This window comes from Copidosoma floridanum, unplaced genomic scaffold, assembly GCF_036245765.1.
Source record: "Copidosoma floridanum isolate Cflo_tuat_1 unplaced genomic scaffold, Cflo_Japanese_pri ptg000021l, whole genome shotgun sequence".
In the NCBI taxonomy this organism is placed as follows: domain Eukaryota; kingdom Metazoa; phylum Arthropoda; class Insecta; order Hymenoptera; family Encyrtidae; genus Copidosoma; species Copidosoma floridanum.
In genome coordinates, this window is record NW_028321898.1 from 26,039,934 (window position 1) to 26,051,072 (window position 11,139).

Here is an 11,139-nt window from a genome sequence, read left to right on the forward strand (position 1 = left end):
TTCCACTATCATCGTGAACTTTCGTTTGCGTACAAAATGATCGCATCGCGTATATTTTTACAATTTTCCGAACGAAACGATCTAAGTGCGCATCAATGTCTCGATAAAAAGTTATATATATTTTTGGAGACGTTTGCAGTCTTCTTCAATGTTCTGGAGAATTAGCTAAAATCGTCCAAGAACACTTTGATAAAACTCGTATGAGAAATTAAAAAAAAAAAAAAAAAAATATGGAAAAGATGGTTTATCGAGTATTTTTTCATGTTCTACAACATAAAGTAATACTTGAGTATGTATACCAGATGAGTTTGCAACTTAAAGTACTCGTTACACAGATTGTTTCGTGTACCCTCGAATGGCTGAAAAGCAGCTTACAGACTTCCCTCGACATCATCGCGTTTGTAAGCTTCCAGAAAAAAAGCAAAAGACAATAGAAGAGTCCCCAACACGGACGAAAGCCTCGCTAAATAAGCAAACACATGAATGCGAAATCCTGCACCAAACGTATACAAACGTGCACACGCACGAACCGCAACAAACTCTTTGCAGCCGTGGAGGATGAGCGGGAGGTCAGCAGTGGCGGGCGGCTTTTTCATGCACGGTAAATTTAGCAGAACAATTAGGTCGATTTGCGGGGCATGATACGTCTGCCTCTTCCCCCTCCCTGTCTGCTTCTCGTCGCTTTGTATTCTGCTTTTGCGTGGAATTTTTTTTTAAATCCGAGTAACACGCAAAAATGTATTGAAACATCAATGGAGTGCAAAAATTGATCAAAACTCCTTGTTTTGGCTTCAATGTAGTGGTATAAGTTTCCTTCCGTTACCTCCCCCTACTCCTAACCCATCCAAAGACTCAAGCGATATTTTACTTTTAATAAGTACACTGCACACACGCGGAGGGAAGGTCAGTTCTCTCGAGCTCGATTGCTCTCTTTGGTGCTTGAAAAGAAGAGTCCAGTTAATTGGATGCTGCTGTTTTCTACTGTCACTCTATTCCTGAATCTCCAAGTGTTGGGATTTTTTTTCCCGTCTCAAAGTATTGCAAAATATCTGGTTAGGGGGGCAAAATGTGAGCTTTCAGAGAAAGCTTGCAACTAGTGGAGCTTTTTCTGCCAAATCGGCTATTTCAAAATAAATTCAGTTGACAGTGAAAGTGTTAAAGGCAAGCCGAATATCCTTGTATTTCCCTCTCAAAGTAATAAAAGAATCATCTCTGTGACATTTTTCGTCGAACCAGAGTATACAGGGTATACAGGGACGTACAGTTTCGAGAGATGATGCTTACACGCCCCAACGATTATATCCTCGTAGGTTTGCGATTGTAGTGCAGTTGAAGTGCAATCGGCAGTGGAAATTGTTCGCGGCGAGAAGCTGATTCGCAAATTGCCGGGTGAGCTGTTACTGCTGCTGTTGCGGTGCTTACGCCACTCGGCAGTCGCTTGAGCTTAATATACCTGCTCGAGCAATTTCGTGATCTGTATTACACTTGATAGTTTTGAACTGTGTTTTAAAATTGCATCGAGGGGTGGTTTTTTTTTTTTTCTTTTTTTTTTTTCTCGTATACTATACTTGGTGGGAGGATAGTATGTTTGTATATGAGTGGTGATGGATATTTTTTGTCTTGCGGACCAAGTCAAACGATTATCCGACAAACGTAGTCAAACCACTGATAATGATTTTTGTGAAAATAAGGAATCTCTACTCGCGTTTTTTTCGACCCAGTAAAGAACTCAAAAAACCAGGGGAAGATAGGAAAGGAGTATATAGATAGGCACCATCGTACCCCGACACGCGGCGCGGCGGAGGTTAGGTCAATATTTGGGTCGACAGGTGCACTGCACGGCCGCGGCGGCGGACGACTGCGCCGCAATCCGGTCAAGGACCACATCACCGCCACGCGGGCCGCGGGCCACACTTGCGATACCTACCTCTCCGACAACCTCGCAGTTGTTTTTTTCGTTTTCTTTTTTTTCTTTTTTTTTTTTTTTTTTTTTTTTTTTTTCCCTCCATCGTCTCTCGCCGAGAATCGAGTAATTATTTTATTGGTTTGTTTTTCTCGTAAATACGTATGTATGTGTGTGTGTAAGAGAGAGAGAGAACACTTGATCCCAACTTTTCAAAAGCGTGACGATTTTGCCACACAAGACATATTTGTACTATTGCCCTCAAAGTGCGCACACACGTGCAAAAGAACGATTGAACACCGGCAGGTTAAACAGCGCAAGTAGTATAAGTCAGCGCGAGGTCAGACCCCGAAGCGATACTGCTTATTCCGCTGGCAATTAAATCGCCTCGCCACGGCTAATCCATTCGTTCCAATTACACGGACGGACGGCTAGCGCCCCTCATGCCCCACCCCCCCCCCACCTCCACTTGCCTTTCATTGTTTAAGAGTTGTAACGAAGATTAAACGCGTGTAGAGTCTGAATCGCGGATTGGTCAATTTTGAGTTTTCGATTTTTTTTTTGGATGTTTAATTGGGAAAGCCTCTTTGATTGATTGCTCATTTTTTTAAGTGGGAAGGGTGTTGTTAATTAACTCGTGTAAATGAAAATTGATGGACAAAATGCACCCGATCAGAGAAAACGCGACGAAACTTTTATTTTTATCGATGGATTTCAAAGTGTAAACTTATTGAACGTATCTTTAGATAAAACATCGATTTTTCCTTGGCTCAAAATGTTCCCTATCTGATTCGTGAGTCAAAGTTGTTGAGAGAAAAGGGCAATACAGCGCACGAACGTTACATCATCAGTATTCGTGTAAAAATCACACACACCTAGATTTTATTTCGAATGAGTAAAAAAAAAAAAATTATGCTGTGATCTTGTAAGAAAACGAGAGCAAAAAGGCACCACCTGAACCCTCGATTACCATTTCCCGCACCCAACCATCGCCCTGTGAAAAGAAAAAATAATAATCCGTCCCTTTCATCGCCGCGGAGAGGACAAGAAGTCAACGAAGAAAACCAAGGGATGAGGGTGTCGCTCGCGGCGTCGCGTATCGATTCCCAACGTCGTCGGCGACAGCGGCCCGCGACTCCGCCTCGAGACTACAACGGCGCGCCAGCAGCAGCGGAAAGTACTTACCCCACCGTCTCGGTGCGGCCTCAAAAAATCCTAATGAAATATTAAACAGTCGTGCGCGCGGCTGCAAAGACACGCTCGTCTGACCGATTTTTCGATACGTCTATACAATATACGCGCGTGTGGCAGGGGGGGTGGTACAATGTGGTTTCTTCCGGGACTATAGGCTGTTGGTTTTAGTCCCGTGACAGCGTAGTTTAGCGGGTGCACGTGAGTTGGATCGTCGACAGCGAATCGCCGTATACATGTTTACCGTGTGTTGCGTGACTGCTTTTTTCTCATGGGTCTCTAAGTTTTATTTCTAAAGCCGGTTTTTTTTTTTGTTTTTTTTTTCAAATTCTCGCGAAGGTGATTTTGGGGTTATCGGGTGAATGTTAATTGCCATGGCTATCCCTTCGACTGAAAACTCGAAAATCATCTCCCAATATTTGCTCGTTTATTTGCGTGCATGTTTACTCGTTTATGCCACCGAGTTTGGATTTGCGCAAGAGTCGCTCGGCGAATCTGATTATCTTATGGAATTACAATTATACGTGTGCTGCTTGGAAACCGTATTTATCGTTCTCGTTCAACTTTTACGACTCGCGTAGAAAAAAAAAAAAAAAAACAGTGTCAGCCAGCCAACAAGTTTTTTTTTTTTTTTTAATCTTTGTTAACTTGATGAGTGAACATTGTCACGTTAATTGAAATTTACCAGCCTCTGTTTACTTGTTATTTCAGTTAATTTTTTATACGTTTCCACATTTTTGATGATTCCCTTTGATTTGTCTTTCATTTAACTTCATTCATCAACAAACAATCGATTCTGGATTAAAAGTGACCTTCAGTTTAACATTGCGTGCACGCCCATGCGTAGTCGATGCGCATTCAATGGAAGGTACGAATATTACTTTCTCGCACCTATCGCCCGTACACGCACGTACGTAGACTAAAAAACGCTCACTTATTTTTGTTGTTGTTTGTTAATTAATCGCTGCCCACGATCTCGTTTAATACCGGGCGCCCGCCGAGATTGCTTGGAAGTTTATGGGCAGTTGTGCGCTTACCAGGAGCCTTACTCGATAGCCATCTGGATATATCTTTTCCTCGAGGGAGTCCTTGATCGCGATCTAAATTGTCACTCGGCACGCGACCGATTCTCTAATGAATGTCAATGCTAGCCATGGGATTATTCTCTTTCCTCGCGATTTGTGGGAGGTGTACATGCTACTTTATTTTATTTTTTCCCTTGAACAATTGTACTTACGGATTGTTTAACTTTTTAAGGGAAATAAGAAAAAGTTCCCCTCCTTGCACGATCAAAGAGAGCTGGTTGTCTGTAACTTTTGTAAAAATCCATCAATGACGAAGGATGTAATTTTTTTCTGGGAATCTGTCATCCTCCCCACTGTATCCCCCCCTGATATGGATGCCTACACTTATTCTCTAAAAATTCATAAAAACGCACATCTCACGCCCAAAGATCCATCACTTTATCGCTCTCTGATCTTCCGACAGTACTGCTACGAGGTCAATTTAGCGTATTCTAATTACCAGGGCTCCTAGACCTCTCTTGGAGCGCGCATGTACTCGTAGTAATTGCGCTCAACTTTTCTGGTTTGGTAATCGTATACCGTAGGAGCAGCCTCGCGTGATTTATTCCTCGGTGGGGACAATTAATGGCTCCTTTTCGAGCTGGCGCCGTATGCCGAGCTCATTAACGTTTCGGCATTTTGTTCCTCCCCTAACATGTGCTTAAAACAGTAGGTAGTTGAAATTTCATAAGTTATATGGCACGGACGTGACTGCCATGGCAGACGAGACGTATACGTGCGTATTAATTTAGGTTTATTCTCGTCACTCCACCTCAGACACAGGTCTTACACGAGAACGAGAGCTTCTTGCACGTGTATGTACGTGTTGTTTTTTTTCGAGGTCAATGAAGAATTCGCGAATAAAAAATCAATGGCCCAGATGCAGGTGCCAGCGGGCAAAGGTCATTTTCGATGAGTATGACTATTCGAGGTTGACTTTTGCACGCGTAATCGATAAAAATCGCTCGACTGGAGTTTGGATCCCTTTGAACTTGCGTCGGGCATGTTTTCCAAATAGCTGGTGAATCGAGTGCGCTTCGCTGGGCAAGCAAATTTTCCGTAATCCGATTTTAATTGGCCGAGTTGATTTTCGTAGCCGATCTAGGGTCATATTGAGAGATATATCTGAATTTGTTGTTTTTTTTTTTTTTTCATACAACTCTACGTTATTTTATAGGTTTACTGTTGCTACTGATAATACTGTAGGATTTTAATTATCAGCTCTCCTTTTCACTCACAAAAATAAAAAGTAATAGGCAATTTTTTTCAGCCATTGAAACAAAAAAAAAGGTAGATCAAGAGGCAACAACAAATTCTCGTTAATTAGATCTCACGTTCCTGAATTCATTGAATGGGGTAGCCAGTGCTTCTCCCTTCCAAAGGAAATTAATAAAACTTTCCGCGTTCCTGAGTCAGTGCGTTTATTCATTTTTTCAACCCAAACGTACGTATAAGAGAAGTAATAAAAAAAAAGCTGCCAAGCCAAAGATCAGCCGTAGGCCTGAAGGTAGAAAAAAAAAAAAAAAAAAAAAACCTTCGGCCCTTGCTTTCACCGCATTTCCGACTATTTATATCACCGGAATAAAGTAAAATACCCATCTGCCCGCATACCTGTGCTGGTTTGCAATCTATAGGCGCCGTTTGAGCGACTGCCAAAGCCAAAAAAGAAAGGAAATATCCGCCAAAGTCCCCGTAACCTATAAATAAAGGCCACCGACGCGAAATCATTACTTCTCTCTTCCTCTCTCCCCCCCCCCAATAATTCCTCACCGATGGAGACACATTACAATGTGTATCTTCCTTTTAACGAAAGAGGCAAGAGGCCCACACACGTCAAGGGAGGAGGAAGAGGAGAGAAAAAGAGGATTCGAGAGTTCGCAGTAGTACAGCTCAAGCACGCGTCAGACGCGCCCGCGTATGCCAGGAGAATTCGGCTCTGTTTGAGTCCATACACTCTTTCTTTCTTTCCTGCGCGCGTGTGTGTGTGTGTGCAGGAGTAGATTCTCTCTCTCGAACAATATGTAGTGCACACGCGGGAGAGTATCAACATTGTCAGGACGAGAGAAGGGAGCCGGGGGGAGGGGAGGGGAAGGCTAATGTACTTGTGCATGCGCAACGCGGCGTGGCGAGCATACACACACACAAACACAGAGAAAGGGTATGTTCAGCAGTGTGTTCTACAGTGTCCCCCTCCCGCCCCCGGTGTGTACTGCGGATATGTTGCGGTTTGCCCCTCTTCCTCCGTAGGCCGCCGCCCAGACGCTACTCTCTCCGTGTATATCCGTTACCGCGGGTTTGTTGGTGCCTTGGCAGCCTCACCTGAGGGCGCGTCCTCCTCTGCTGTTTCGGACAAACAGGGTGTACGAGGTTGTTGTTGCGTTGTTCCCGCAAAGGGAAACCTTTAGTTGGATCTACCGTCACAGGAGGATCCTTCTACGTTGCCCGGTGTATATATAGGTATCGACTGCGGTTTTAATCGACTGGGGGGGCGGGGGGCTAATGGCTCCGGTTCTAATGAACTCGCGGTGCTTTGAGGGGGTTCCGTGGTGTCGAAAAAGCTTAGGGTTTTTCTTTTCCTTTCGCACCGAGGGATCGATAGACGGTGAGTGGGGTGACGCAAGATTCGAAGTTATCCCCTCCACCCTTAAAACAGCGGCCAACAACTGCGTGCGTGGGCCATAAAACAAAACAATTCAGCCGCGTTGCCCGAAACGAAGAAGGATGTGTGTCTGGTGATCGTTGAGGGATAAAGAAGGTGCGAAGCGTCGAAGGATCGATGAACAAATTAAAAGGTAGATCCTTGTCTCTTGATCCTCCTCCTGATTTGCTTGAGCAACGCCTTTTTTTCAGGGCTTAGCATTTCCTCCTCTTGTTACCGCTCTTCGCTGCATTTTCCTTAAAAAAAACTTTTTTTTTTCCGCACCCTTCCAGCGTTTCTCGGGAGGGCAACTTTAAACGCGCAGTTTCCCCGACACCTGCCTGCAAGTGTGATATGTGGATACAGCCAACAAACGATCCAAGTTTTTATCTTCGGTATCGATTGAAATCGCATTAGTTTTTCATACTTGTACGATTCGCGGTACATAACTCGCTTTTCCAGACCCAACGTTAATAATAAAAGATAATGATGGGCGGGATTATACGTGCACTCGATATCAAAGCCAAACAATTGTAGGCATTACAATGGATAATACATACATACACATACTTACGATACCGCATCGTTATCCGGAACGAGTTTTTCCCGGAAATCACACTTACATGTATTTCTCATGTTATGCCTGTACACGTGCAAGTGTATGCATTCGAGAGCTGAAATAAACATGATGTCTTCGGAGAACTCGTTTCTTTTTTCGAGCGATGGGGGAAAAAAAGATTGTTCAATTGGCGCCTCCTCAGCTGATGATACTACCATTGATGCATAATACAGGGATGAAATAACGATACACTTCCAAATGTATTGGGAGGAGGGATACTTTCGGAGGAAAGTAAAAAAGAGACTCGAGAATCCAATCATCGTCGAAAATCGCCACCAAGACCATTAATCTTTGAGAGAAGGAAATAGAAAAAAAAAAGAGAGAGATGTAGAGGAAGAACACGTGCTTGTACTCGAGGTTACTGGTAAACAGATCGATAGTGGACATGTTTCGTGGGTACATGTAAAATTTTTTCGCCCTGCAACTATGATGATGATGACTGCTTATTGATTGGCTTGCCTGGTGGATATCGCAGTAAAATCAGTGGTGTAGAGGAGAGAAAAATAAAGGATGAAATACTTAATCCGACAGCACGTTAAACACAATACATGTAAAAATGATAAGTTTACGACTTTTGTGAATTTTACTTTTATCGTCAGTTACGATGAGTTTGTGGTGTAAGTAACCATACTAACGCCACTAGTGGTAAACAGATGGTGTCTATAAAAACTTTGGTGTCTTTTCTCTTCGAACTAAAAATCATTAACATATGAAACGCATCAAATCTACAGACAAAAAATCGCAAATCGACAAAAAAAAATTCCACACCCTCGTTGTGCGTTTTACAAAGATGAAAGTGGGGAGAAAAGGGATGGAAAGAAAATTGGAAGTAGTATTCATCGGCGTATGAGCTCCTATATTCGGGCGCGCTCGGTCGATGCATTCGTTTTTGCCTATCGGTTATCTATTTTCGGCGAAACGTCGGGAGCACGACGGGGGAGGGGGGAGGATTTCATTTCGTTATTAAAAGCCGTGAACTAGAGAAACGAGAGGGTTGAGGAATCGTGTCGGGCTATATTCTCCGGGGGTGCCCTCTTTCTTACTGTTCGTTTATTTTGTGTATTTTGTGCTTGTAAATCGAAATACCGGGTGTAGATGCTCTCGTTTTCCTTTTTTAGCATACCAACGCACACTAGTCGGCGACTCGTTCGCTTTCCATGTTCTTCGTATCCATCGGAAGTCTTTTCAAATCCATTAATGTCCTCTATATTTATTTAAAACTTTTAGTTCATTAGGACTTTTTTCATTCACGCATCGATGGTAGGTACAGTACGTCATCAAAAGTAACCGGTCTACATTCACATGTTCCCTTATGTCACGTACCGATTTATCAATACCGATTGAATAATCCAACGGAAACTCTTGATGGCTCCAAAATACACCCGAGACGGGGCAAAAATACACCGATCTATCCTCGTACCCATATTATCACCCATACAATCACGTTATAGCACTCCACTGTCAGTTGTACGCCACGGCTATTGTTAGCAGATTTGGTTACAGTATACTCGCATATCATTGGCTATTTTCAAACCGAATGGTCCGCCATCGTTTACGGGGAATCGTCGATTCAGTAGAAACGTAAACGTCAGGTCAGACGCGGAGCTTTTTCGATCCCGTGCAGTCGACAAGGGGGGAGGGAGGAGGTAATCGCGCACACGGCCGTGATCATCGTGTACACGGGCCAATCTCGAGATCAGGACACGCCTGAGTTGTCGCTGCAGTGCAGAGAGTAGGCCTGTATGCCGTCCTCCTTGCACACACGCCCGCAGCGGGAGGAGGAGGATGAACGCGGGCGAAGCGAGGCTTAATCGAAGCATCGCCGGCTGCCCTGCCGCGTAATGGCCGTGTACAGCAAGGCATCTATACGCTGCTGTTAGGGACATCTGGGCTTTCCTCCAGGATATTATGTGCTGGGGGGGGGGAGGGAATGTGCATCGGGGCGGTGGCGCGGGCCGATCGGCAGCCCATACTGTGGCTGTGCCATCACGATGGTTATGATGATGATATGCTCCGATGGTGTACATATCGCTCGTAGCTTGTAGATGCGAGTGGTGACGTTGACCATCATATGAGTGGATGAATGGCTTCTCTTGGTTATACCTTCGCACAGTAGAGCTAACGGAAATATGGGGAAAGTGCAGCAGCATGAAAATATGGAAATAATAATCCAAGCTAAAGTATCAGAGATAACTGCAGAATTTATATCGGTAGCTGGGAGTTTCGCGCACTGTATCATCGTGCCTTATCGGGCTTTTCGTTGTTTGTTTGCACCGCAGATTTAACGAAAACTACGAATTCTCACGTTTCCACGCGTGTCAAACAGACGAAAGAGATCTGTATGGACCGATAAATCGGCGCCGACAAGATTTAGCAATATCCAAATAGATGAAAAAAAAAAAAAAAAAAAAAAAAGTACCTACAGTATTTATTACACGCGAGTCTCGGAAAATTGATTTCCGTCCGATGAAAGCACATTGCATCGTTCGTTCCGGCCGTGTATGTTCCGTGCACGTGACGCGCATAGGCATAGGTATACACCTACGACATATCACTGCCGCTTTATGAATAATGAACAATCGCACGTGTATAACCCGATGGCATACATATATATATATATAAATATGTGTATGCACAAAGGGAGGCCGTTCTATAGTTTAATAGCACACATGGTTTACACCCACGGCTCGCGTCTAGCGCTACTTTGGCGATTAAAATTCACGCGCATAATTTGAAACGAGTTTTACGGATTGTTTTTACGCGATGACAAGCACTTTTTACGAAATTACACCATTCTTGGGGGTGATGAAGTTTCACACGCGAGAAAAGAACGTTGTCGCTTCGAGCAATTAACAAAAGCACCCCTGTTAATGAATCAGGGGCTCTGCTGTGTAATTTCGATCACGCGACCGACACCCGTGACGGTAAAAAAATCCAAAAAAAGTCACAGGACTCGGGAATAAAGTAATAACATTGGTACGCACGAATCAAAGAGGGAGTTTACTGCGGGTAACATGCATACATACAGCGGGGGAACAGCAAAGTGCAAGGGAGGGTTTAATGCTCGGTGCGCACGCCGATAGGCCGGTACTGCATCCAAGTGCGGGTAGTACGCGTGCAGGTGGGTACACACCAGAGGGTTACGGATGGCCCATGGGCACGCTAACCCAGTGACGCGTCTAGGTCAGCCCCTGCCTCCGACCGCAGAGCCACACTGTTTGTCAAGTTGGGTGTGTATAGGTACACGTAAAAAATAGGGGATCACGCCAGCCTGGGTTGCAGATCGCAGGGATTTTCGGGGGTGACGCGTTTCGTGCGCTCCAGGGAGGTTTTTTTTTTTTTTTTTTTTTCTGTATCGAGCCGAGGGGCAATTTATTGGATGATGCGACGCGCGGCTGGGGAATTCGGGTGTCTTGGTTCATCGGCTGCCGCGGGGATTAATTCGAGGATTCTCGGGGGATTCGGGTTTCCGTTCGTGCGTTACAGAGCTCGCGATGATTGTGAATTACGTCCAAGGGTACACACGTATTTTTATTTATTTATTTATTTTTTTTTTTTTTCGTTGCAAGTGTCGGGGTTTGGGGACAAGCGTTGGTTTTTCACTCACTCGGAGAAAAAAAAAAAAAAAAAAAAAAAAAAAAAAAAACAGGGATGCAGGATTTCCGTTGGCAAAGACGTCTTACTTTCGTCAAAGTGAGAGAATAATCGTCACATACGTGTGCAA